Consider the following 24,372-nt stretch of genomic DNA (forward strand, 5'->3'; position numbering starts at 1 on the left):
CCCGGCCCCTGCGCGGGGGGAGGGAGACCCCGTACACGCCTCTGGCGCCTCTGGTGAGGGCGTGAGGGGCCCCTCGGGGACGGCTGAGGGGCGTCTGTAGCTATGGGGTGAGAGAACCCCTGCGTGGTGGCGTGAGGGACGTTTCAGCTATAGGATTCCCTCAGTGAGTGACTGAGGGACCCCCTCAGTGAGGGGCTGAGACATCGTCAGCTATGGGATTCCCTCAGTGGTGGGGTGAGAGACTTCCTCAGCTTTGGCCTCAGCAGTAGGGTGACGGATGTCCTCAGTGAAGAAGTGAGGGGTATCATCAGTGATGGCATGTGGCACACCCTCAGCAACAGCATAAGGGAATTCCTCAGCACTGGGTGTCCTACCACAGTGCTGGGCTGAAAGAACCCCACCTCCAGTGATGGACATCTCCAGTGATGGACATCTCCGGTGATGGATAGCTCCAGTGATGGATGTCTCCAGTGATGGACGCCTCCAGTGATGGACGCCTCCAGTGACTGACATCTCCAGTGAGGGACCTTCTCGGTGGGGAACATCCTCAGGTCTGGGCTGAGACCCCTTGATAATGGGGTGAGACCCATCTTCATCTTGGGGTGTCCCCCTTCAGCAGGGGTTTGAGGAACCCCAACAGCACTGGGTGTCCCCCCATTTGCCGGTGATGGCTGCCTGTGCACTCTTGCCAGGGCTCGTGCTTTCATGAATAGACTGCAAAAGTGTGTGGGCAGTGACAGGATGGAATTAGCTATGATGTTAATTTGGGTTGGGAAAAGGCTGAAGTGGTCCTGAAGAGTTCAAGGGGCTGTGATGGGTGGTGCTTGGGCAGATCCACAGCATGTTGCAGTCTATGTTGTCGATACAAAGGAACACACAGGTAGCATAAGCAAGGGTGCACGAGGGTGGATTTAAATCAGATATTGCAGCTCACAGAAGAGATCCAAGTCACGGAGATGACAGCTGACTGCTTGCCAAGAAAGTGAAGTAAACATTAGGGATTATCAAGAAGGAAACAAAGAACAAAACAACAGGGAAAAAAAAAGCCAACAAAAAACACATTCTGCTGTTGTATAAACCTTTGGTGAATCCTCCTCTCAGTTACTGCCTATGGTTTTGTTTCTCCCATCACAAAAGGTACAGAAGCAGAAACAGCATGCGCAGGGGCTGGCTGGGGGTAGGAATAACTTTTGCACAAGGAAAGACCAAAGCAAGATGAGATCAAGTCTGTAGTCTTGGCATCCTAGGCCATATCGGACCAGGGAGCAGGGAAGCATTTACTCCTTGGGTAGCGGATTTACAGCACAGTCAACCCATGTTGTCTAGCAGGAAGTTTGAGACCAACGAACAAAGTATCTTTCTGTATACTGCAGAAGGGAATGGGGGAACACCTTCAGCCAAATGTATAATTTGTGCCTGCACAAGAAGACCCCAGACAAGTTGCTGGGCTCCTTACTACCAGCATCCCAGCTCTGTGCCACATCCCCATAGCCTCTTGCCTCTGCTAAACCAGTTTTCCCAGCTGTTTCCCAGCCCACACCTTCCTATATGAACATGCTCAGTGTATCCCTAGCCAGTGCAATCAGACCTACTGCTGCTGTCACCGTGATGAGGCTCAAGACCTGTCACAGAGTGAGGGAGCTCTTGTGCAGCCTGGATTTTGTGCTGAGCAGGGGAAAGATCTCCCAAAAAGCTGACAGCTAGGACACAAGTTGCTGCGCTGATCTTTTGCAATCTGGCACCATGGGTTCCTGCTCTCTCCTGTACCAGGTGCCTTTCCTTGTGTCTGGGGTCTCTAGAGATGACCTGAAGGTGGGATCAGTGCACTCCCAACCAGCGGGTTTTATCCTGATTCATCTTGTTCCTCCCAACACCAGAATAGCTGAACCATCAGATAGGAAGACATTCATTTGTCAAGGCTCAAGGAAACAAGACTGTGAGGGGAAAATAAACCATAAAATGCAAGTCAAACACCCTTTCCTTCTCACATTCCTGTAGGTTATCCTATTATTGGTCCTTTTAACTAGCAAAAAGGAAGAAGAGGAAGAAGTCTGGTTATCTAGGAAGGACAGGCTCAATCTGTCCCTTTTCTGGCCAAGCCCCATGCAGTTCTCAGCTTACACCTGGGCATACTCCTGTTCACTCGCCAGGTAGGTCACCTTGCATTCGTTGTTTCTACCTTGCACAGCTGGAGTCACTGTGAGGCCATCAGCCTTGCTGCCCTGCCTTAGGTTTCACTGTCCTCCCTCTTCATTACTCTTCAAGGCTGCATGTATCCTTTCACAGAAGCTGTAATTGCACACGTCTCTTTTCCACCTCCTGTGCCTTGACAGCTTTTTCTAGAGAAGAAGATGACTGGCAGTCGCAGACACTGGAGGACAAAAGGTGACTTCGTGGACAGGTCACATTGTCTGGATGTGTCCTCGGGGCGTGCAGTGGGTTGTGGACCATGGCCCCATCCACCCAAGCCTGGCAGGCAAGGTGAAAGAGCACAGAGGTGTTTTCCTCTGCAAGGTTTACACCAGCATATGCACTTTGTTGAGATGGGGCCTCTTGAAATGCACAACGCCAAACTTCTGCTTAGCTTGGCATGCATCCAGTTCAAGGCACAAAACTCCAACTCTCCAGCGAGCTTCTCTCATCCTCAGCAGCATGAGACTGGTTGTGCTTAAGTGAACATGCCTTTGGAAATGCTGTCTATGGTTTAGCCATAGTCCCCTGGGGAGGGATGATCTCTAAATGCCTGTAAAAGGATTTATTCTAAGGAAAAAGATGTAATTCCTAAGAAAATTAGCTCAGCTAAGGAGAGACTTGGATGCCTAGGAGAACTCTGTGACTCTGTTCCTTATTGAAATTGGAGCAGTAATCCTTTCCCACAGGACATTACCAGTGAATTTCTGAGCTCTTGTGCAGGCTAACTTTTAATATAACAGCAGCGGGCATCAGTTCATCGGTGCTGTTGTGTCTGTTCATGACTTATGGCTCGATGGATGACTTCTGAATGAAACCTGCCTGTCTGGGTGAATTCCATACATGGTATTTATTCAATTACTAACATTTGAGAAAATAAGCTGTCCAAAAATGGGAACACGCAGAACCACCATCATAATGGTAATGAGCTGGTGACCCTCTTATTGTGTACGCTGTTCAAACAAAGCTACCCGAAGAGATGCTCCAAGGACCTACCTTACCACCCAAGCCCTCTGCTGCTGCAGTGCATCTCCAGCAAGTAATCATGAAGTGCCTAGGGGTAGGATTGTGAGGAACACTTTGAGGTGAGAATGATAATTAGTTTGTTGACATCTCCTACTTTTCTAGGATAATGCTTCCTAATTTCAGAGTACCCCAGCATGCCCTGGTTTCTGGGCTCTGGACCCAGTCTGGCCAGTCCCCAGAATGGTGTGCTCCTCTCTCACCAGATGGTAGGAAGCAGGTACCAGAGGAACCGGTTCCCCTGGCAGTTCCTGAATCGGGACTACACCTGTGATGCAGCAGCTGCTTTGGAACTATGAATTCCAGCAGCTCTAGCGAGGATTGTTTAAAAATATATACTTCTGTGTCTCAGCAAACAGTTAAAATATTTACATGTCTATTGCTAACTGTTGGACAAGCCTAAAAAATTTGGAGTAAGGAGAAACCAAATTTGGTTTTAATTTTAAGGGATTCACTCCCAAGTCTGAGGTTCAAAATAGCAAAACTTATGGTAACTATCAAGTCTGGCTTTGGGCAAGGTCTACATATCCCAGAACTTGCTGTCAAACAGCAGGCATAGCATGGTCCCAGCAGGACAAAAATGTGGAGATTCACAGCTGGCAAGCACTTCCAAGTGTGCTGAGCTGCAGCATGATCTCTCTCAAGCAATGAATAAGTCAATCTCTTTAATTAAAGCAAGCGGAACAAGATTTTACCTATAGCTTTGTGCAAATTATGGCTGACATAGCTTGCCTGCACACCAAGTCCAATCTGACTTGTGGAGAAGCAGCTCCGTGACTTCCCTCATGACTTGACTGAGCTGTATGTGGAGAGCAGGAGTCTGCCTCCTCCTCTGTTCTTCTCTGAGTTTATTATGTAGCCTCAGTGTGTTTCTTGGATTTTTCCATTAAAATATATTTATTTGTTTCTAAGTAGGGCTGCCCTTTCGGTAGCATTTATTCTCTCATTTATTTATAGACAGCAATTCAATCCCTCCACAAACCTCCTTTTGAAAGGTTAAGCAGAAGTCCACACCAGCTTAGCTTATCAGAAAATAGATGTCTCTGCTTCTCCTGATCACATTAACCCTCTGCACCTCAAGTTTTAATCAACCATTCCTGAACATACACACCCCAAATTACGCCTACACATACACACCCTAAAATACACCCTAAATTTACTTTAGAAGGCTAATACTTCTTCAGCTACATGTGGAAGTGCTCATAGTAAGCACACAATCTAGTGCTTTGCCCTCTTGTATACAGTGAGTTCTCATTAGCAGCTCATCAGCACTCGGAAGTATGAGGTTTTGTGCTCCTTCAACTTTTACAACCCCTCTGTGATGGCCTGATTTTCAGCTGCAGTGGCAGCATTTCCCAGCTTCATTCTTGCACTTTGTAAACATCCCTAATGATAATTTTCATGAAGGTGGGTCCAAAAGCCAACCTTTGAGGAATTTCAGTAACATCTTTTTTACTGAGCTTTATTTTGAATGGGGTGATCTGTTCTTAAACTTGCTTTTTTGTTGGGTCCTCTGCTTCAATTCCTGCATCTAGCAACATGGAGGGAAACATTGTTCATTTCCGGAGTCACAGCTAAAGTTTATTTTTTAATCTTTACATCCTAGCCATCTCCCATCTGTTGTTCCATAAGCCTCCTAAAACTACTACAGACCCTTCTGTAGAGTATTAGAGTTTCCTCAAAAAGGGTCTTGACTGGGAGCAGTCCTCAAGTTTTCCCCGCACGTACTCACCACCAAGCCACAACCTCCTTTCTCAGCTTTTACTGCTGCTAGCAAATTCTTTGTTCATTCTCAGTACCATTCACTATAGTTACACAACCACTGAGGGATGGAGTCACCCTCTAAAAACTTTACACATTATTCAGGATACAAGTTCCAGACATCTCCTGTACTAAAGTGAACAAAAAAATTCCATGCCACTCTTTATTATCTTGAGTCCTCTTGTGCTTCAATCCAGGTGGCTTCATTAGTTTTCGTATCTTTTTCTCTAACTACTGTCCTTGAAATTAAGAATCTCGAATCTTTTTATCACTTGATACAAGGTAATTTTCAGTAACCACCTATTATACAGTATTTTTCCATTATGCCCCATCCAAGAAACGATGCCAGTCGGCTCTGGCTGCTGTCTTGGATGTTTAAGTTGAGCAAACAGTGCCTGCTGCAAGTAGGTGTTGTCAAAAGCCACCAGCAGCTTCTGAAGTGTGTATAGTTACAGGAAACTGACGTTACTCTCACTTCTGCTGCCTCAGCATGAACTGGCATTAGGGAGAAAGAAACTATGTCTCAATTAATAAGAAATGCGCACAGTTGAGGATATTGCCTCTAATTTACAGAAAGTTATGAAATGCTTCCTTCTGAACATTTCCCAGATCAGCAAAGCAAACCAAAACAAACATGATTCATTTATTTGGAGATGAGTGGTGATTGGTGGTGATCAGGGTACTTTGTCCTCCATGATGAATTATTCCTAAAGAGTGCCTCCAAAAAGTGAGACACTCTAACAGAACTCCCCTTAGGACCATACATCCAGAAGCCAGACATCTAAAGGAAGGGAAATTTGTGGGATTGCAAGTTAAAAACACCAACTCTGAATTCATGCAAGAGTGTCTTTTTTACCTAAACCAGCTTAAACAAAATAGAAAGCACCTGGAATGAGGGGCAGGATGCCCCTGTGGCAGAACAAATGGAGGAGTTTGTGGCTGTGGACTTGCAGCTGCAAGGAGCAATAGTCTCTGGAGTATTCTGCCTGATTGTGCATCACTGCACACAGTCACCCTGATACAGTGCCCAGCAGCCTGTGTGACTAAGTTGCTTGTGGGATGAGGAAACTTCAAATGACAGAGCTCCAAAAACTCAAAGGGGCGTAAGGTTTCCCATAGGAATCTCCTCCCATGCACAGTCTCCGTCAGTGCTGGAATGTCATGCTTTGGATCCATTTTTCTTTAACCAACTCATTGGTTCCATCTGCCTTCTGTCAGTTCAGCCCCAGTGTATTTTCCCATATCCCAACCAGGAATGTCTCAGCAGCCACCTTAAAAATTTCATCACCTGAAGCCCTTTAAATTTCTCTCTAGAGGGCACTTTCTCTGCCTTAGAGCAGTCTGTAATTTTTTCCTGTGCATTCTCCAATTTTCCACCAAAGTTACTTCCAAATGTGTATAACAGAAGCAGATCTTTATGTCAGCCTCAGCATCACCAGAACTGCACACAAAAGAAATGTCTCTGCCCTGTCCCAGTCACTGGTGCAGGATTCTCAGCTGGGAAACCATCAGCTCCTCCTCGTACATCATTCTGGTAGGAATTCATACCATTCTGCTCTGAGGATCCAAAACCATTTTTCAGCACATGGATTTTCAAGAAAATCTCCCTCATTCCCTCAGCCTGCTCCATGCCACATGCGTGGCTTTCCTGGGCCACGGTTTCAAAGAAATCCATGTCACTGCGGTCTTTTGGTTCACCATCACTTTGCGAGCTTTTGAGAACCAGAGATCCTGCCTATTAACCTCCAAAAGGGAGACAGCTCCCCAGCCAGGACTGGTCTCTGCAGAACAGCCAGCAGCAGCTCCCAGTAGCCAGCCCAGCAGTGCCTTTCCTATGGAGAGGTACATGTTCAGCCCTCCCACCATGCAAAGTCTGACTGAACCAGGCTCAGGTGCTCCTTAGGCGGAAACCCACAGACAGAAAATAGGAAGCTTCTCTAGCACGTAGCAAGATGCTGTAGGGGCAGGGGAGAACCAGCGCTGCTTCATCTCTGTTCTTAATCATCACTTTCAGAGATAAGCTGGCAAAACGGGCTGGGGAAAAGGAAGTTAAACTCACAAATGATGAGCGTAGAGTCGTGACACAGGAAGAGACCAGGAGCACATCCAGCAAGCAGCACAGAAGTCATGAGGCTGTGCCATGTGCTGAGCAAGCTGCCCTGAGGCAGCTCGAGCACAGCCCAGTGCTTGCCTCAGGGCGCTTGGTGCCAGCCGGCTGCCCATTGCGTACCCATATCAATAGTGAATAGTGCCAGCTGCAGACACGCAGCCATTGGACAAACACCACGTTTTGCTGCAGGGTCAGAGGCAGAGAGACATGGTGCTTCAAATTAACGAGCTCTTATTCATTGCCACCCAGCTTAGTTGTCTGAATCAGGTTTATAAAAAGCTAGTAGGTCTCAAGTCCCATCAGCACGTGCGGGCCTTGATCTTTGGCAGATCAAGGAGCACCAGGCCCTCCTGCATGCCATGACAAGCAGTGGAAAAGCAGACAGGCAGTGGTATTAGGAGGGATTTTCAGGCAAAGGTCCCCCGGCAAGACTTGCTGCAACATGGCTGTTGCTGGGTGAAGCCCTTACCCATGATGGCTGCATAATAGTGCAAAGAAAAAAGATATGCAGATCAAACCAGCTGAGCAGCTCTGCCCAGCACAGTGGGGTAGCTGGAGCAAAGTGCATCCCCTATTACAGTGGGATGAAACTTTTCTTATTTTGACAGATCTGAGGGAGGAGGCGAGCTTGCTTATCACAGCCACGCAGCATTACCTGTCAGACATTCTCCCCAGTGAGGGCACCATGGGTCTGCCCTGTATGACACCTCCAGTCAACATCCATGCACAGACCAGCTGGAAACAGATTGATGAGAAGGGCTGGGCAGGAGATCCAGGAGGCAGCAGCTCCCAGGATCAAGCTGGCCTGATGAGCGGCTCTGGGATATTGCTGAGGGACAGTGCTGCTTGGAGGGCCCTCAATGGAAACAAATTTCTTATAGCACAAGGAGTATAACTAAAAAAACGATCTCCTGGGCCAAAAGTAGTCTGCTCTGAAGACAGTGTCTGCTTGCTCCCCACCTCTTCAAACCATTAGAAACTGCATAAAGACTTGGCTAAGGCTCTACAGCAGACTCACTCCACAACAGAAGGATCCCAGACATTTCCATCTTCTCTGTTTTCTGTCTGCTACTAATTATTGGCACATCGCAATGCTTTGCCTCTCACTCAAAGCAGTGCAGCTCTCTTAGGCTTTGGACCAGGGTGTCCTGCACAAAACCACCCCCAGCCTGAAGGTTGATGTCTACTGGGAGCAGAGCAGGGTTCCCTGCACCTCCAGGGTGAACCACTTAAACCTCTTGACATACATGCAGGACTGTGTGGTCGGACCGTGTTTGTATCTGTTGCATGACACTGGGGCGCTGTTTTAATTTAAAATGGATTAGGCTTTGTTTTATTTCCAGCTCAATAACATTGCATGCATTGTTGGGCAATAAAACTCGCAGATAACCATGCCAGCGGGCTGTTGGGTGGACGTGATCAGCAGCACAGCGTGAGCTGGCAAAGAATAGGGGGAAAAGCTTCATAGAAACATGTTGCTGGTGGCACAGACTGCACAGTATGTGCTGCAGCTCCTGGAGACACCCTTGCACAACCTCTGAGGAGCATCTTCCTGAAAGAGAAGGGTGGAGGAGCCAGTGCAGAATATGGGCAAGCAGCTTGAGCACAGCCCAGTGTTTGGCCAGGGATGCAAGACATGACGTGCAGGGCAGCAGGGAAATATGTTAGCCATTACTCCTTGTCCCACTTCTGCTCTCAGTCATGGAATGCTGATGGCAATGATGACTCCCAGGAAAGGAGTGCCTCCGTAAGTGGTGAGGATGTCTCAATTCACCAAAGTATCTGTTTGTGCATTGCTTTTTCTCCTGAGCTGGTTCTGCCCCTCCCAGTTCTCCTCTTGCTTTTCATGAGCTTAAGATTTGCTCCTTTTCATACAAAGCAACCACTGCCCTACCAAGGGGCTCTGGTGAAAGCATTTTGTTTCCCAGGTTTCTTGGCAGAGCCTCATAATCACATGCACTATGTTCCTTCACTACCCTAATCCATGCCTTCTGACTGGCAGCAAGCACGAGGCTGAACGGATGGTATTCAGCAGCACTGACCATAAGCTGCAGGAAGCGCTCCCTGAGCACAAGGTCTTAGGTTGTCCCAGAGTTTGACTTGGGACTCCACAGTGGAAGCACAAGGTTTCCACAGAACTAAGTATGGGAATGCCTACCTACACCCCACTATTGTGCTACAGACCAGCCAGCATGTCGCTCTCCTGCAGACTCATAGAACTCTAACAAACACTCTGGCAACCCCATTTGTTCACCAAACCATCATTACCAATTAGGCTGGCCCTTGTGGTCCTGCCTAGATCTTCATTCATACTGACTCCCTGCACAAATGATGCCTGTGGAAGCTGATGCTTCCAGCGGAATGCACTAGGAGAGCTCTTCAGATGTTCAGATAGCAGATGGGGACCTGACCCCATACAGCTCTCTGTACACTATTTTCCCAGAACTTTCTTACCTGAAACCCTTTATAACCTCTCATGACTTTTTTTTTAACATGACTTTTTCTGCCAACGTGCTCCTGACCAGGCATCCCTTGCTTTGAAAGCTAACAGAAGGCACCAGGATCCCCTGGGATACTTTGTCTCTGCATCTCTGTGTGGACAAAGATGACAGCAGCTCACACAAGGTGTCGGTTGATGCTCAGATTGTGCTGCAGTACACCATGGTAAGCATTACCAATGCTGATGCTGCTGCCCTGGGCAGGAACATGGAGGGAACAAAGGCAGAAAGAGAAACTGCACGGCCCTGCATGACATCAGCATCCATCTGCTCTGATCTGCCAAACAGAAAAGCCCCAAAACAGGACTGCAAATCTGCACAGGTGTTCTAGCAACGTGCTCAGTGGGGAGAGAGATGTACGGATGATAGGAGCATAGCTGCCCAGGGGAGCAGAAGTAAGGCAGATGCTCTGCACAGTTCTCATAGGAGCAGCAGACAGCCCACAGCCGCTGAGGCAGGAAACTGGTGATCCGCATCACCTGACATGGGCTGCAGCACCACCGAGGGCTGAATGGTGCTGCATGGAGAAAGACAGCAGGAACAAAAGTCCCCCACACCTGCAGCTCCTGTGAACACCCTGGCCTCCGTGATTTGGTGCTCAACTCCTGCAAAACTTTCATTAAAATGATAATTTTAAATGTTATAAGCAAACCAACCCACAAATCATTGAGAGCAGCAAGTCTTCAGCAACTTGCCCCAGAGGGTTCTGCCAGTGGCCCAAGAAGCAGTCATAGACAGCCTGAGAAGCCAGAAAACTGAGCTGCCATGAGCCACCAGGCACCAGCAGAGCTGACAAGCACAGCCCGGCCTCAAGGTCAGGCTGGCCTTGCTCGATGTGGCAACGACTGCCTGCAAGCCATCCTCTGGGCCTTCAGAGGGCTGGCCAAAGGATCCTGTATTCTCTCCTGGGCTTCTGGCACCATGTCCATCAAGTCCCCGTTAAACAAGTCAGATTTTATCTTGAAAATTTTGCTTAATCATCTGGTCAGCCTAGAGCAGAGCAGGCTGAGGGGAGGCCTTGTGGCAGCTGCAGCTCCTCACAGGGAGTGGAGGGCAGTGCTGAGCTCTGCTCTGTGTGATAGCGACAGGGCCTGAGGAAACAGCATGGAGCTGTGCCAGGGGAGGGGCAGGAGTTAGGGAAAGGGTCTGCCCAGAGGGCGGTGGGCATGGAACAGGCTGCCCAGGGCAGTGGGCACGGCCCCAAGCTGCTGCAGCTCAAGTGGTGTTTGGACAAATCTCTGTCATATAATCTAATTTTTGGGTGGTTCTGTGTGGAGCCAAGAGTTGGACTTGATGAACCTTATGAGTCCCTTCCAACTCAGGATATTCTTTGATTCTATGAACTGATAACTTCTTTCCCGGTGGCAATTTAGAGCATTTCGTTACACAGAGACTCATCTCTATTAGGTGTAATTACAGGAGGAATGCACAGAACGTGGATTTGCCTACATTAGGTGCTGGTAATTCCCTCCTCCCACAGCCAGTCTTCCAGTATTTTCATTTGTCTGGCACGTCGGATCCCGTTTTCTTAGATCCCATTTTCTTCACAACAACAAATTGTCATTAAGGCAGGCAATCACAGGTACTCACTTATCCAGCTCTTCTCTATGGAGAATTTCTCAGTGCAATATCCAACCACTCTCACTGTTGGACATACGTATCCAGCACTCAAGAGAAAATGGGACCATTTGTATTTGATCCAACCTAACATTGTCTATTGCAAGGAGGTCCAGACCTTTCAGCTCCTACCAGGTGGGCAAGGATGGGTCCAGGCAAGGCCAAAACATTGGGAAGCACACCACAATCCAGAATAGACCCCAAGTGCCTAAGGAAAGCCCTCTGCAAACAGCACATGCTCCTTTCCCAGTCAAATCCAACTAGATCAACTGTCTTCTTGGGCAGCAATCTCTACAAAACAGAATACATTTTACATGTATGGAGCCAAGGAAGAGCAGCTCAACTGCTTTGAATCCGGTAGAGGCAGGGGAGGGACTCATCCAAGTGCTAATTGCTCTTGCACACAGCGAAATAAACCTGTGTGAACACAGTGAAAAGATAAAGTTCAACAAAGTTGTTCATTACTGAAACTTGGAAAGAACAAAGAAAAACATCACTTTTTCATATATATATAAAATATATATGGGAAGAGGAAGTAAAAAAGATTTGCAAAACATATCTCACCGAGTTTGGCCAATGTGGGCAGAATGCACTAGATATTAAATACAGAACCTGCATAACTGCAAAGTACAGGTTGCTGTTTTTCAAGAAAGACTGCAGAGAAAATTGGGCCACTGATTAGTAAGTTGCAGACCAGCTCCTTTCTCAAACTGTATCTACGGAGGATAAAAATCTGTCAGAGAAAACACAAAAGTTAGAAAACCTCAGTGAAAGAAAGAAAGAAAAATCAAAGCCGGGACTGCTCAGTCCTGCATGAGCTGCTGTCAGTGAACCTCTTTGGTGGTATTGCATCCTTGCTCCATGGCCAGGCCACAGCTGGGGTCCTGCCCAGCACTGCACAGATCTGACAAGCCACCATCTTGCTCTCACTGCAGCAGAACCACAAGGGAATAACAAGATCAAAGGAGGGACAAGCTCTTGGAACTTGTTAGATGAATGTGTTTTTAGCAGAATCCTGAATGAGCCAATGAAGGCAAGCATTAGTGCCGTCATGTGAAGCACATGATTTTGGAATTCACTAAGCCTTTGATGCAGTGTTAGTGCTGCCGTCCCCATCTCAACCATTAACCATCTGACTGAGGACCAGCCAAATTCCCTCCATCCTGGGATCATAGAATTGGATGGAGTTCACCAACATGTTGCAGGAGACAAATGATAGACAGGCTGGTCACATCAGCCTTTGTGCTTCCATAGAAACTTCCTTTCTTCTTCCTCCAAGACAGGTTAGAAAGGAAAGGAAAATTTAGTTACGGAAAAGTGGAACTTGAGTTGGAAGTCCTACACTTTGTTACTTGACCAGAACTAAAGCGCCTCAATTTAGATAAAGCCAGGAGAGAATTGCAATTGAAAACCATAGGAAAATGTCACTGAATCTTGTTGGCCACAGCAAAGAGCACAAAGTCAGATTTTGCAGCACTATCTCAAATACAAAGTCCCCTCTGAAACTCCAGCTCTCCCGTGTTTGAGGATGGTTTGAAGATTAACTGCACACTGCACATGTGAAGATGCAGAGGTGGCCCCATCCACAGACAAGGCTAACTAAACGTCCTTATATTTTGCTTTCTAGGCTAGAAAAACCTCAGCTGCTTATTTACAAGAGCTCAAACTAAGAATCCACTGAGCAAGCCTACAAGCTGAAGCAATTCCTTTTTAAATGCCCATCCATAGGTGCACCAAGATGCCTGTGCAGCTCTATGCAGAGGAAACATGCTGCACTTTACTCCTGGCTGATGCGAGCAGTGTGACAGAGCCAGCCTGGAGCCAGAGCAGCACCCACACACCTGCCCTGTGCTTCGTCAACATGGAACACATCTCCCTCGTTCTCGTTCTTGTTCTCCTTCTCCTCTTCCTTCTTGCAGCAAGTTGTGCTGCTGGGTGAGGCTGGCACACCCTCATCTCAGCCAGCCCTTGCTGTCTGGCTGCTGTCATTCCAGCTCAAACAGTATTTGGGTGCGACAGTGACTTTGGCAGGTATTCAGCAGCTGTGATGATGCCTGCCACAAAAACCACGGCAGGTACTGTTGTTGGCAGACATGTCTGAGGCACAAAAGCATCAGGAGGAATCCTTGGAAATGCTTAACCAGATCTTACTGTGCTGTGAAGTGCACTTTCTTCATAATTTGCCAAAAATCTAATTTGCCAAATGTGTTTTGCTTAACAGGAAGACAAGTACAGTGTTTGGAACAAAATCCATGTTGCACAAGGTTCCCCAGGCTGTTAACCACTTGAATCTGTGATACTCAGAGCTCACTTTGCACAAGGCAAGCTCGATGCGCAGACCAAAACACAAGCTGAGAGCCCTCCAGCCCAGCTTGCCCTGGCCCATAGCAGCTGTAAGCCTGAGAAACACAATGTTTCCTCCAGAGACCCTGCTGCAAAGTGCCTATCCACAGATCTGTAGCCAGCAGCATCCCAAAATACAATGACAGCAGGGTCCATAAATGCCCAGAGCCTCACTCAGGTGTGCAAGTAGGGGCAGAAGGGGCGGAGGACTGTCTGGATGGGACTCTGAGCAGCCTGATCTAGCTGTAGATGTCTCTGCTCTTTGCAGAGGAGTAGGACTAGATGACCTCTAAGGGTCCCTTCCAACTCAAATCATTCCATGGTTCTATGGTAATTTTTGTTGCTCAATGCAGGGCTATTGCAGAAGGATTTAATCCTGCACTTTTCTGAATGCTTCGCGTCCCACCCTCCTCTGAAGCAGCTCTAAAAGAATTCAAGGTGAAACTGCTGAAATCTTACATGGTATGTAACCTGCCATGTAAAGCTGCCTTCAGGAGACAGGAAGGTGTCAGGAGTGGATTTCCTTCTGGGTTTCCAGCAAGCTCCAGGTTAGTTCTAATGAATTAGAATTTGATTAGCATCCACATGAGCATGGAAAAGGATGAATTAGACATATTTTAAGAAATGATATGCCCTTTGTTGTACCTCCTGTTAAAAGGAGTTAAAACCTCCTGCAGTGCTATGAAGGAAACTAACCACAACAAAAATGGAAAGCCATAACAGTCCATTAGAATGATAAGTTACTGAAGATGAAAAACTAAAAAAAAAAAAAAAAAAAAAAAAAAAGGCTCACTCAAAGCCAACAGAAAATAAATTCACACTGGAAGCTTATCAGAGAATCAGTAGATAACAGGGTCATGAAAGAGTCATTCAGAGAAGACAGCGGCTCAGCAGGAAGACACGGTGAGTTATCCACAGTATCAAGGAGCTTAGGGAAGCTCCCATCCTGAAACCATTTTTTACAGCACAAATGAGATAACTTGCTTCAAGCGAAAGTGTAGTCAGGTATGTTTCAAAACTAATTAATAACACAAACATTAAGTGACAGAGATGGCATTTATCCAGGACCCTGGAGGAACCCAAACACAGATCTCTCAGCAGCTTTGGGGCATGCAACCTATTGCTTAACTCAACCTGAAACCAGAGGAATGACAGGAGGCAAATGAGATGCCTGGGTTGGGCTTTTATTTTTTGCTTTAAGGGCTTTGGGTAAGTCTGTGGATCTGTGACTTTTAAAGGAGAGTTTCACACTAGGAATTAGGAACAGCTCTCCTGGGCATGCAGAAAAGTGGGATTAAGGGAGAAGAAACAAGCTTGCTCTGGGGGCCAAAGCCATATCAGTCCTCGAGGGAGTTAAGAAACCAGTTCCATGGATGTGGCTGGGCAGATGGATATAGTGTACTTAGATGCCCAAAACATTTTCAGCAAAGTCTTCCTCCAAATGCCTTTAATTCCTCTTCTATATAGCGTGTTCATTCTCATGATTAATAACAGGGCAGGAGATACTGAATGGAAAGTGGCCAGTGCATATAACAGGAAAGTTATCAGTTTTGCCTCACCAGGATCTGTGTTTGGGCTTGTACTTCCTACTCTTTTCATAAATGGTCTGGGAAAGGGTGTGTGCAGTGATGGGACAAGGCTTGCTGGTCAAAGTGAGGTACTAATCTGGACTGTCAGTGGCAAAGTCAGTGCTGGTAGACATAAAGTAATTTACACGGAGAAGTTCTAAGTACATGAGGAGAGAGTTCAGACAAGTTACCTCACTCAGGGAGGTGGCCAGGGGGACTGGCTCTGTGTTTCCTGACTTCTTTCTCAGAGAAGAAACAGGAATTAAGAAGAGCTGCCCCACACACGCCTTGCCCTCCAGAGCCTCACCACCTTTGCAGCACTCCTTCGGGTGCTTTGTGACAGCTTTCTGTCCAGATATTGTGGCACCCAGCCTGCACCTGGTGCTGGAGGTGAGGCCATACAGAGGGCACAATCCCTCCCCTTGCCTGCTGGCAGTGCTGGGCCTGAAGCACCCAGGGTAAGGTTGGCGCTGCTGGTTGCCAGGGCTCACTGCTGGCTCATGTTCAACTTCTCACCAACCAGAACTCCAAGATCCTTTTCCATGGGGCTGCTCCCAGCTGGCCTCCCTTGGTCAGCTAGGTGAGTAACCTTGTCATAAAAGGAAATCAGTGTAATTAAACAGGACTTTCCCCTTGTGAACCCACACTGGCTGTGACCAGCGTCTGCACTGTTTTCAGGTGCTTTTCAGTAACCCCCACTGGAATAATCTTTTCCATAGGCACTGAAGTGAGACTGACAGGCTTGTCATTATCAGGGTCTTCTTTCTTGCCCATCTTGAGAACTGGGACAATGTTTTCAGCTTCCCTCAACTGGGTTCTTTCAGTGGAGATTTGAAAAATAATTGAGAGGGTTCTTGTGATGACATCAGCCAGATCTTTTGAGTTGCTAGCAGTGAGTTCCATAGGGCCCCATGGATTTAGATACATCCACCTGGAGTAGCAAATCTCACACAAGTTAGGGGTTGGCTGAGAGCTGATTGTTATCACAGTCCTGATCCTCCAGCTCCAGGCTCCAGGGATCCCAGAGCCCATCATCAGTGTTGAAGGCAGACGCAAAGAAGGCATTAAATGTCTCTGCTTTTTCTGCATCCCTGTTTGTGAGGTGACCATCCTCGTCAAGTAACAGACCAGTGTTATCTCTGTTCCTCTGTTTGCTACTAACATATTTAACAAAGGCCTTTCTGTTGTCCCAGTTTGGCGTTCTTCAACTCTAATGAGCTTCTCCCTACAATGGTGAACAGCATCCCCGTAGTCCTCCCATGTTGCCCAAACTTGCTTCCAGCTGCCAAACACTTTCTTTTTCCACCTAAGTTCTAGAAGATCCTTGCTTAGTCAAAATGACTTTCTGACCTACTGTCATGCTTCTGATATTTTGTAATTGCCCACTCCAATGCTCTTAAGGAGCAGCACTTAAAAAGTGGCCAGCACTGATGGATCCCAGTGCCTTCAAAAACAGTTTCCAGGAGACCTCACCAACTAGTTCCCTGAGCAGCCCAAAGTCTGCTCTCCCCGTATTCACGCCTGAGGTTTTGCTTGTAGTTTTCCTCCTATCTCCAAAAATTTTGAACACAACTTCTCCATGGTCACTATGGCCAGGACAGCCTCCAGCTACCACTTCTCCCACAAGACCCTCTCCGTTCACAAGCAGCAGATCTAGGAAAGCACCTTTTCTTGTCTGCTTCCCTAGTAGTGGTACCAAGAAGTTATCATCAACATGTTTTAGGAATCACCTGGACCTGTTTGTACCAAATGCGTGGTGTTCCCTGTTAATGTCTGGCAAGCCGAAGTTCCTCATAAGTACACTCATAAGTTACTCATAAGTACACCACTCATAAGGTGGTTGATCTAGAGATATCTCTTAGTTCCTTAAAGAATAGTTCATTGGTGTCATTGTCCTGGCTGGGTGGCATATCGTAGGCTCCCATAATGTCAACTGCTTTATTTGCTTGTCCTGCTTATTTCTCATGCTGTGTGCATTGGTGTAGAAACTTTTCAAATGTGCTTCATTGTACTCAGCACCCTGTGCAGCAGACCGAAGGATCTCACAAGCACACAGTCCTTCATATTTTAGCGTGCCAACACATAGCATATCACCAACAAGCTTAGTTTTATCCCTTCTCCTCTTTGAATCTAGTTTAAAGCTCCGTTGATCAGCTCGGCTAGCTCCTGTCAAAAACCTTTCCTCCCTGTCTGAGAAAGGTGCATCCATCGGATGCCAGCAGGTCTGGTGTTGTGCAGACCATCCCATAATCAAGAAACCCAAAATCGTGCCAGTGACACTAGCCTTGTATCCATATAATGGCATCACAGGTTAAACCCCAAGCAGATCTAAGTACTTCACTATGCATCATAAATCTGAGGAATTAATTGCCTATGGTTGCTGTGGAGGCAAATAGCCTAGAATTGATCAAAAGCAATCAGATACTTTCATGAAAGAGAAAGTAACTGCAACTCAGCAAGGACTGCTAGAGGTAAGGGTACTTTGATCAGAGTATGACTAACATCAATATTGCTGGAAACATACTAGAGGAAGCATCGTTTTATACCCACATTTTACCTTAGTCTGCTTGAAGCATACCACACTCGCCACCATTGTGGTGAGGATCCATGGCTAGTTTGATCCGTATACACCAGACAGTGGTTTCTAGGATCTTATGATGCACCAGGATGAGCTAGCTGAGAAGCAAAGCCCTGGCCATGTAGTCTGACCTAAATATTACTGCAAAGCAATGGCATACCTTGCAAGCACTTGGTCTGCACACTAGTGTTAAACAGAAGATGAGAAAGACCGTATCTCAGAGGTGCTGTTACAACTCTTACTCCACAGTCTCTTGACATAATCCAGCATGACGCTAAGGACAGTGTGAAGAGCCTGGGCTGAGGGCCAAATGGGTCTTTAAAACATATTTGAGGAAGGAAACATATCAACATGCACCATAACATTTTCCAAGAAGAAAGTAAGCAACACCAGGGTTGCCAGTCTTGTGAAAACAGATTCTGAGCTGTACTGGTCCTTGGGTCAAGTGTACCTTAAAGATTCTGGAGAAATGAGGAAAAAGCAGAGGTGGGAAAAAGGGAGAAAGAAGGGCTGAGAACGGAAGAAAAAAACCTTTGTTTTAGCTAGCCTGATGGTGAGTAGCTGGCTAGATATCTCTATGGCCAAAGACATGCCAGAACCCTGGCCTGGCCAGAACGAGACTGAGCTTAGCATCGAGTGATGAGCTGAAATGTTTGCAGTCAAGATAATTCAGATGTAAAGCATGGAAGGAAATAAGGGTCGGGCAAAAAAACCCTTCTACAAAACCAGGGAGGCAGAGTAGGGAAGTTCCCTAAAGACTGCACTGAGGCACACACACAGTATCACGCCTCAGCCAGGAACCCCCAGTTCCTTCAGCTGTGGGGAGCTCTGCTTTGGGGTTCTCCATGCCACCATGCAGGGAAACTGCTGTAGGAAACTGCCTCCAGCTGTGGGTCTGACAAGAACAGAGGAGGTGCTGGAGAAGAGCACAGAGAAGGTTGTACGGGTTGGAAAGAACAGGCTCTGACATGAAAGAAAACAAAACGTGCATAGATTACCACAAAGAAGGGTGAACAGAGACTTTGCTGTAATACATAAGCAAACACCTGTTTAATCACCAGGTGTTTAACATGACTATCATATGGAACAATGAAAAAATAAAAATGCAGCAGGCACTTTGTCTTCTCTTTTAAAGGAAGCACAGCCGACAATTAACCAGGTGGTGTTGTCATGCATTCTGCAATGCTGCATCCTAACAAGGGGCTACATATTATCCAAGCTACTGGCTGGGATAACGCAGGCCCCATTTCCAGCTTAGATGATGCTTAACCTCATGGTGATCTAAAGTAGGTAAGGACCTTGCCTGAGATCAGGATCAGATCTTGATGCTGCACGAAGTACCAGCCCTTGCCCAGGCAAACTTCTGAATTTATCTGAGGACATCATCCTCTCTCTATTCACCTTCTCTTCCATGTTCATGTGATGAGATAAAACCCCTCCCCCACCACTAAGCCCTCAGATTCCTCCAGCATTCCCAGTTTTCATTCCCAAGGTGGCAGACCTTTCTCACTGCTCTCCCTACCTTCCCCAGGTGCAGTCTCTGCCGTGCTCCCCCCACCTGAGCATCTCTTCTCAGCCTTCCTCTCTGAGCTCAGCTCCAGTTCCATGGGGCATGAAACACAGTACTTGGAGGATCTGGGGCCTGCCCCCATTTGCACAGCCTGGCACAGCCTGATATTTGCCTTTTTACATGAGTACATCTCGTGCAGCTCATCACATCAGCTGAACTATAACATGATATAACATGAATGGCCTTCCCACTCTGGTTTACACAAGTTGCTCTTTACTTATCGTTAAGGAATAATTTCTCAAGTTCCACAAGACAAGCTGGTCCTATAGGGAATGATATAGAGCTGCTAGTGCAGCTGCTCCTTTTCAATGGCAATCTTCCTGTTGAAGCATATGAAAGAAATCCTCAGGCTATGTCATCCTCTTACACAGAGCTGACACTCCAGTGCCTGACTTTGGCTCCGAGCTGAAAGCACATAGGTGAAGACCATGCGAGAGATGTCAAATTTATATTTTCTATTTCAGTAATCTATTGTATTTCCAGGACCTTTCCCAGCTTTTTCCCATTTCTGGCACACATTTCTCTCCCCCAACCTTAGTTAGATCTTGGGTATCACTGAGTTCACTTGATCGGTCCTTCGAACCAGAGCCTCATAGAAACCACCCCAGTGCCTCCAGTGCTGCACAGCCTCCTCAGCATAGCAACTTCTCACCCGTATTCTCCCTTGGTTTCCTCCCACCATGCCACAGAAAGAGCACAAGCAGCAGATGTGGAAGAAACCCATCCTGCCAGCCCAGGCGTGCTGCTTGGGTCTGCGTCAGATCTCTGGCTGCCCATGTTGTGATTCCACTTCCCACCCACCACACCAAGGACAAAAGAAATCTGTGATCCATCTGCTCTGGTTTTGGGAAGCTTTCCATCCAGACATGCCACTGAATCTTAGCCCTGGGTTTACACTATGCTCTGTGGCACAGTAACTAGGAAAGTTACATAGCATCTTGGTTCCTGAAATGCACTTCTCGTATGTCTCATTTCTGTGCATGAGCGAGTTCTTAGAAACGCCTGGGTCGTGAGGTAGCTCTACGTGCTGCCCAGAAGGAAGGCATTGAAGGTGCCCAGTCGTGGAGGAAGCCAAGGAGAACACGGGTATAGGGGCCAAGGCTGCCCAGAAAACGCCCCTGGGCTTAGTCAGGAAGACTCTGCAAACAGCAGCCTTGGACTGCCTGGACTGGTTCTGTCCTGAACAACCTCAAAGCAGCTGCCAAAACCCAGCATGAGGAAAAGAAAAGGTGTGTTAATGCTGCAAGGCAGTGCTGGGAAGAGCCAGGACATCAGGCTGAAACAACTACCGCTTCCGTCATGTTCCCAGCAGCGCTCCCTTGTGACCACCGCAGCTTAGAGCTAATAGCCGCCGAGAGCAGAGGGAAGGGAAGAGAAAAAGCCCCGCGGTTAAAAGCAGAGCCATTAGCACCCTGTAACACATGAACAAGCTTCTCTGGCTGCAGCTTGAGCCTGTGTAATAGGGATGAGGCAGCATTCGTGACCCAGGGAGGCTGCACCAGGCTGTGCTGCTCGGCTCTTCTCCTGTGTGCAGGGATCTATATGGTGCTCTTGTCTGAGGGACACACAAGGAGGTGAAGTGACATGGGGGGAGAGCACTATTACTGGTGGCAATTGTGCACCAGCATTACTGGTCAATCAGCCTTCTTCTCCCACTTTGCTTGTTCAGAAGTAATCTGCAGTGATAACACAGCCACACTTCTAAACCCCACTGCCCCTTCTTTAAACCACAGACCTCAGCAGTGCATGGCACAAGGGAGAAAGTAAACATCCATGAAACCTTTCCCTAGCTCAGCTCCATGAGCTGTACCTTTCACCTAGGTCACTCCAGTAACTTTAGGCAGCAACCTGCTTGCTTATTAACACTGCTTCTCCTAACACACACACACACACACAAAAAAAAAAAACCAACAACAACAAAAAAAACCACCCAGCACTGCACAACTCCATTCCCTGGTGAGCTGGCAGCTGCATTGCTGTAGGGTAGATCAGCGCAGGACAGCCCTGCAGTGGGAACGTCAGCGCTATGGCAGACAAGCTGAAGCAAAGGTCTACCTGAGGAGCTGCATGTATGCCACTTGGCATGGACTCAAGTGGCAGTGTTATGGCTGTCACCTGTCTTAATGTCCCTGAGGAGGCCATGCAGAACTGTTGCCAGGACCCTGCAACAAGCACACAAGAAGAAAACTCCCTGGTGCCAGTATTTAGAAGCAGCCCTGTATCTCAGCTACCATCCATGTCCTTATGCACGCATGGACAGGCTGGCTCTGAGCAACTCAGAGATGAAGCCCTGCTACCAATTACATTCCTGCTGAGAATCAGAGAATTGTAGGGGTTGGAAGGGACCTCTAGAGATCATTGAGTCCAACCCCTCTGCAGAGCAGGCCGCCTACAGCAGGCTGCACAGGTTGGCGTCCAGGCGGGACTTGAACGTCTCCAGAGGAGACTCCACAAACCTCCCAGGGCAGCCTTTCCAGTGCTCCATCACACTCACTGTGAAGTTCTTATGCACATTTGTGTGGAACTTCCTATGCTCAAGCTTCTGGCAGTTTCCCCTTGTCCTGTACCCACAGACCGATGAAAAGAGGTCGGCCGTTTCTCTTTGACTCCCACACTGAAGATATTTATAAACATTAACAAAAGCACCTGTGAGTCTTCTTTTCTCAAGGCTGAACAGACCCAGTTCGCTCAGCCTTTCCTCACAGGGGAGATGCTCCAGGCCCTTTATCATCTTTGTGGCCCTCTGCTGGACTCGCTCCAGGAGATCCCTGTCTTTTTTGTACTGGGGAGCCAAGAACTGAACACAGTGCTCCAGGTGAAGTCTCACCAGGGCAAAGTAGAGGGGGAGGATCACCTCCCTTGAACTGTTGGCCACGCTCCTTTTAATGCATCCCAGGATCCCACTGGCCTTCTGGGCCACCAGGGCACACTGCTGGCTCATGGCCAACCTGTCACCCATCAAGACCCCCAGGTCCTTCTGCGCAGAGCTCCTCTCCAGCAGGTCATATCCCAGCCTGTACTGATACTTGCAGTTATTCATTCCCAGGTGCAAGACTCTACGCTTGCTTTTGTTAAACCTCATCTGGTTTATTGATGCCCAGCTCTGGACTGTCCAGGTCTTGCCAAATGGCAGCACAGCCTTCTGGTGTGTCAGCCGCTCCTCCCAGCTTTGTATCATCAGCGTACTTACTGGGGGTGGACACTATCCCCTCATCAAGGTCATTGATGAAGACATTCAACAAGACCAAACCAGCTCCAACCCCTGGAGAACACCGGTAGTCACAAGTCTCCAACCAGACTCTGCCCTGCTGATCACCACTCTCTGAGCTCGACCAGTCAGCCAGTTCTCAACCCACCTCACAGTCTACTCATCTCTCCCACACTCTCTCAACTTCATTATCAGGATGTCGTGGGAGACAGTATCAAAAGCCCTACTGAAGTCAAGGTACATGACATCCACTGCTCTCCCCCCATCTACCCAACTGGTGATGCCATCATAGAAGGCTACAAGGTTGGTCGAGTACAATTTTCCCTTGCTGTATCGATGCTGACTATTCCTGATGACCTTCTCCTCCAGTTGCTTGGAGATGGCATCCAGAACAAGTTGTTCCATCACCTTTCCAGGGATGGAAGTGAGGCTGACTGTCCTGTAGTTTCCCGGATCCTCCTTGCGCTTTTTGAAGACTGGAGTGACACTGACTCTCCTCCAGACTTCAGGCACCTCTCCCCTTCTCCAAGACCTGCCAAAGATCATAGAGAATGGTTCAGCAATCACCTCTGCCAGCTCCCTCAGCACACCTGGATGCATCCTATCAGGGCCCATGGATTTGTGCACACTGATCCCACCTTGTTGCTCCTGGACCACTCCCTTCTCAGTCAGAGGGAAGCTCTCCATTTCCCAGACTCTCTCTCTTCCCTCCAGGGTCCAGGAGTCCCGAGGGAGAGTCTTTGAAGTGAAGACCAAAGCAAAAAATGCGTTCAGCATCTCTGCCTTCTCAGCATCCCCCATTACCAGGACACCCCCCTCATTCAGCAGGGGACCCACATTATCCCTAGTCTTCCTTTTACTGCTAACATACTTTAAAAAAGCCCTTCTTATTATCCTTTATGTCCTTTGCCAGCTTCTGCTCCAGGTGGGCTTTAGCCTTCCTCATCGCTTCCCTGCAGGTCCTGACAACACTCCTATGTCCCTCCCAAGAGGACAGGCCCTTTTCCCACATTTCATAGACCTTCTTCTTTCCTTTGATCTTATCCATGAGCTCCGTACTCATCTATGCTGGTCTCCTGCCTCCCTTCCCCAATTTCCTACTCTGAGGGATGCACCAATCTTGAGCATGGAAGAAGTGCTGTTTAAATGTTGCCTAGCTCTCATGGGACCCCTACCTTCTAGCACTCCAGCCCATGAGATACCTCCAAGTAGGTCCCGGAAAAAGGTCCAAGTTGGCTCTCCGAAAGTCCAGGGTAGCAATCCTACTTCATGCCTTACTTTTTCCACTCAAGATCCATCTCATTTCCACTCAACTCCACCATCTCACGATCACTACATCCCAAGCTACCCCTTTCACATCCCTAACAAGCCCATCCCTGTTGCTAAGAACAAGGTCCAGAACCACCCCCTACCTTGTTGGCTCCTCCACCACCTGCATCCGAAAATTATCCTCAGTGCATTGCAGGGATCGTCTGGACCGCACGTGCCTGGCCTTGCTGCTTACCCAACAGATATCTGGATGATTAAAGTCCCCCTGAGAACCAGCATTTGGGATTGCAAGGCTACTTCCAGCTGCTTATAGAAGGCCTCCTCAACTTCATCCTCCTGAGATGGTGACCTGTAGTACACCCCCACAATGATGTCAGCCATACCAGCCTGCCCCTTAATTCTTACCCACAAGCTCTCCACATGTTCTTCATTACATTCTAGTTGCTCTCTCACATAAAGGGCAACTCCTCTACCTCACTTCCCCAGCCTGTCTTTCCGAAAAAGGACATGGCCCTCCATGACAGCACTGCAGTCATGCGAGCTGTCCCACCACGTCTCCATGACTGCAATGAGATCATGGCCCTGTGACTACACGTAGATCTTGAGCTCATCCTGTTTATTTCCCATACTAGCTGCA

This window comes from Numida meleagris, chromosome Z (assembly GCF_002078875.1).
Source record: "Numida meleagris isolate 19003 breed g44 Domestic line chromosome Z, NumMel1.0, whole genome shotgun sequence".
NCBI classification, from domain to species: domain Eukaryota; kingdom Metazoa; phylum Chordata; class Aves; order Galliformes; family Numididae; genus Numida; species Numida meleagris.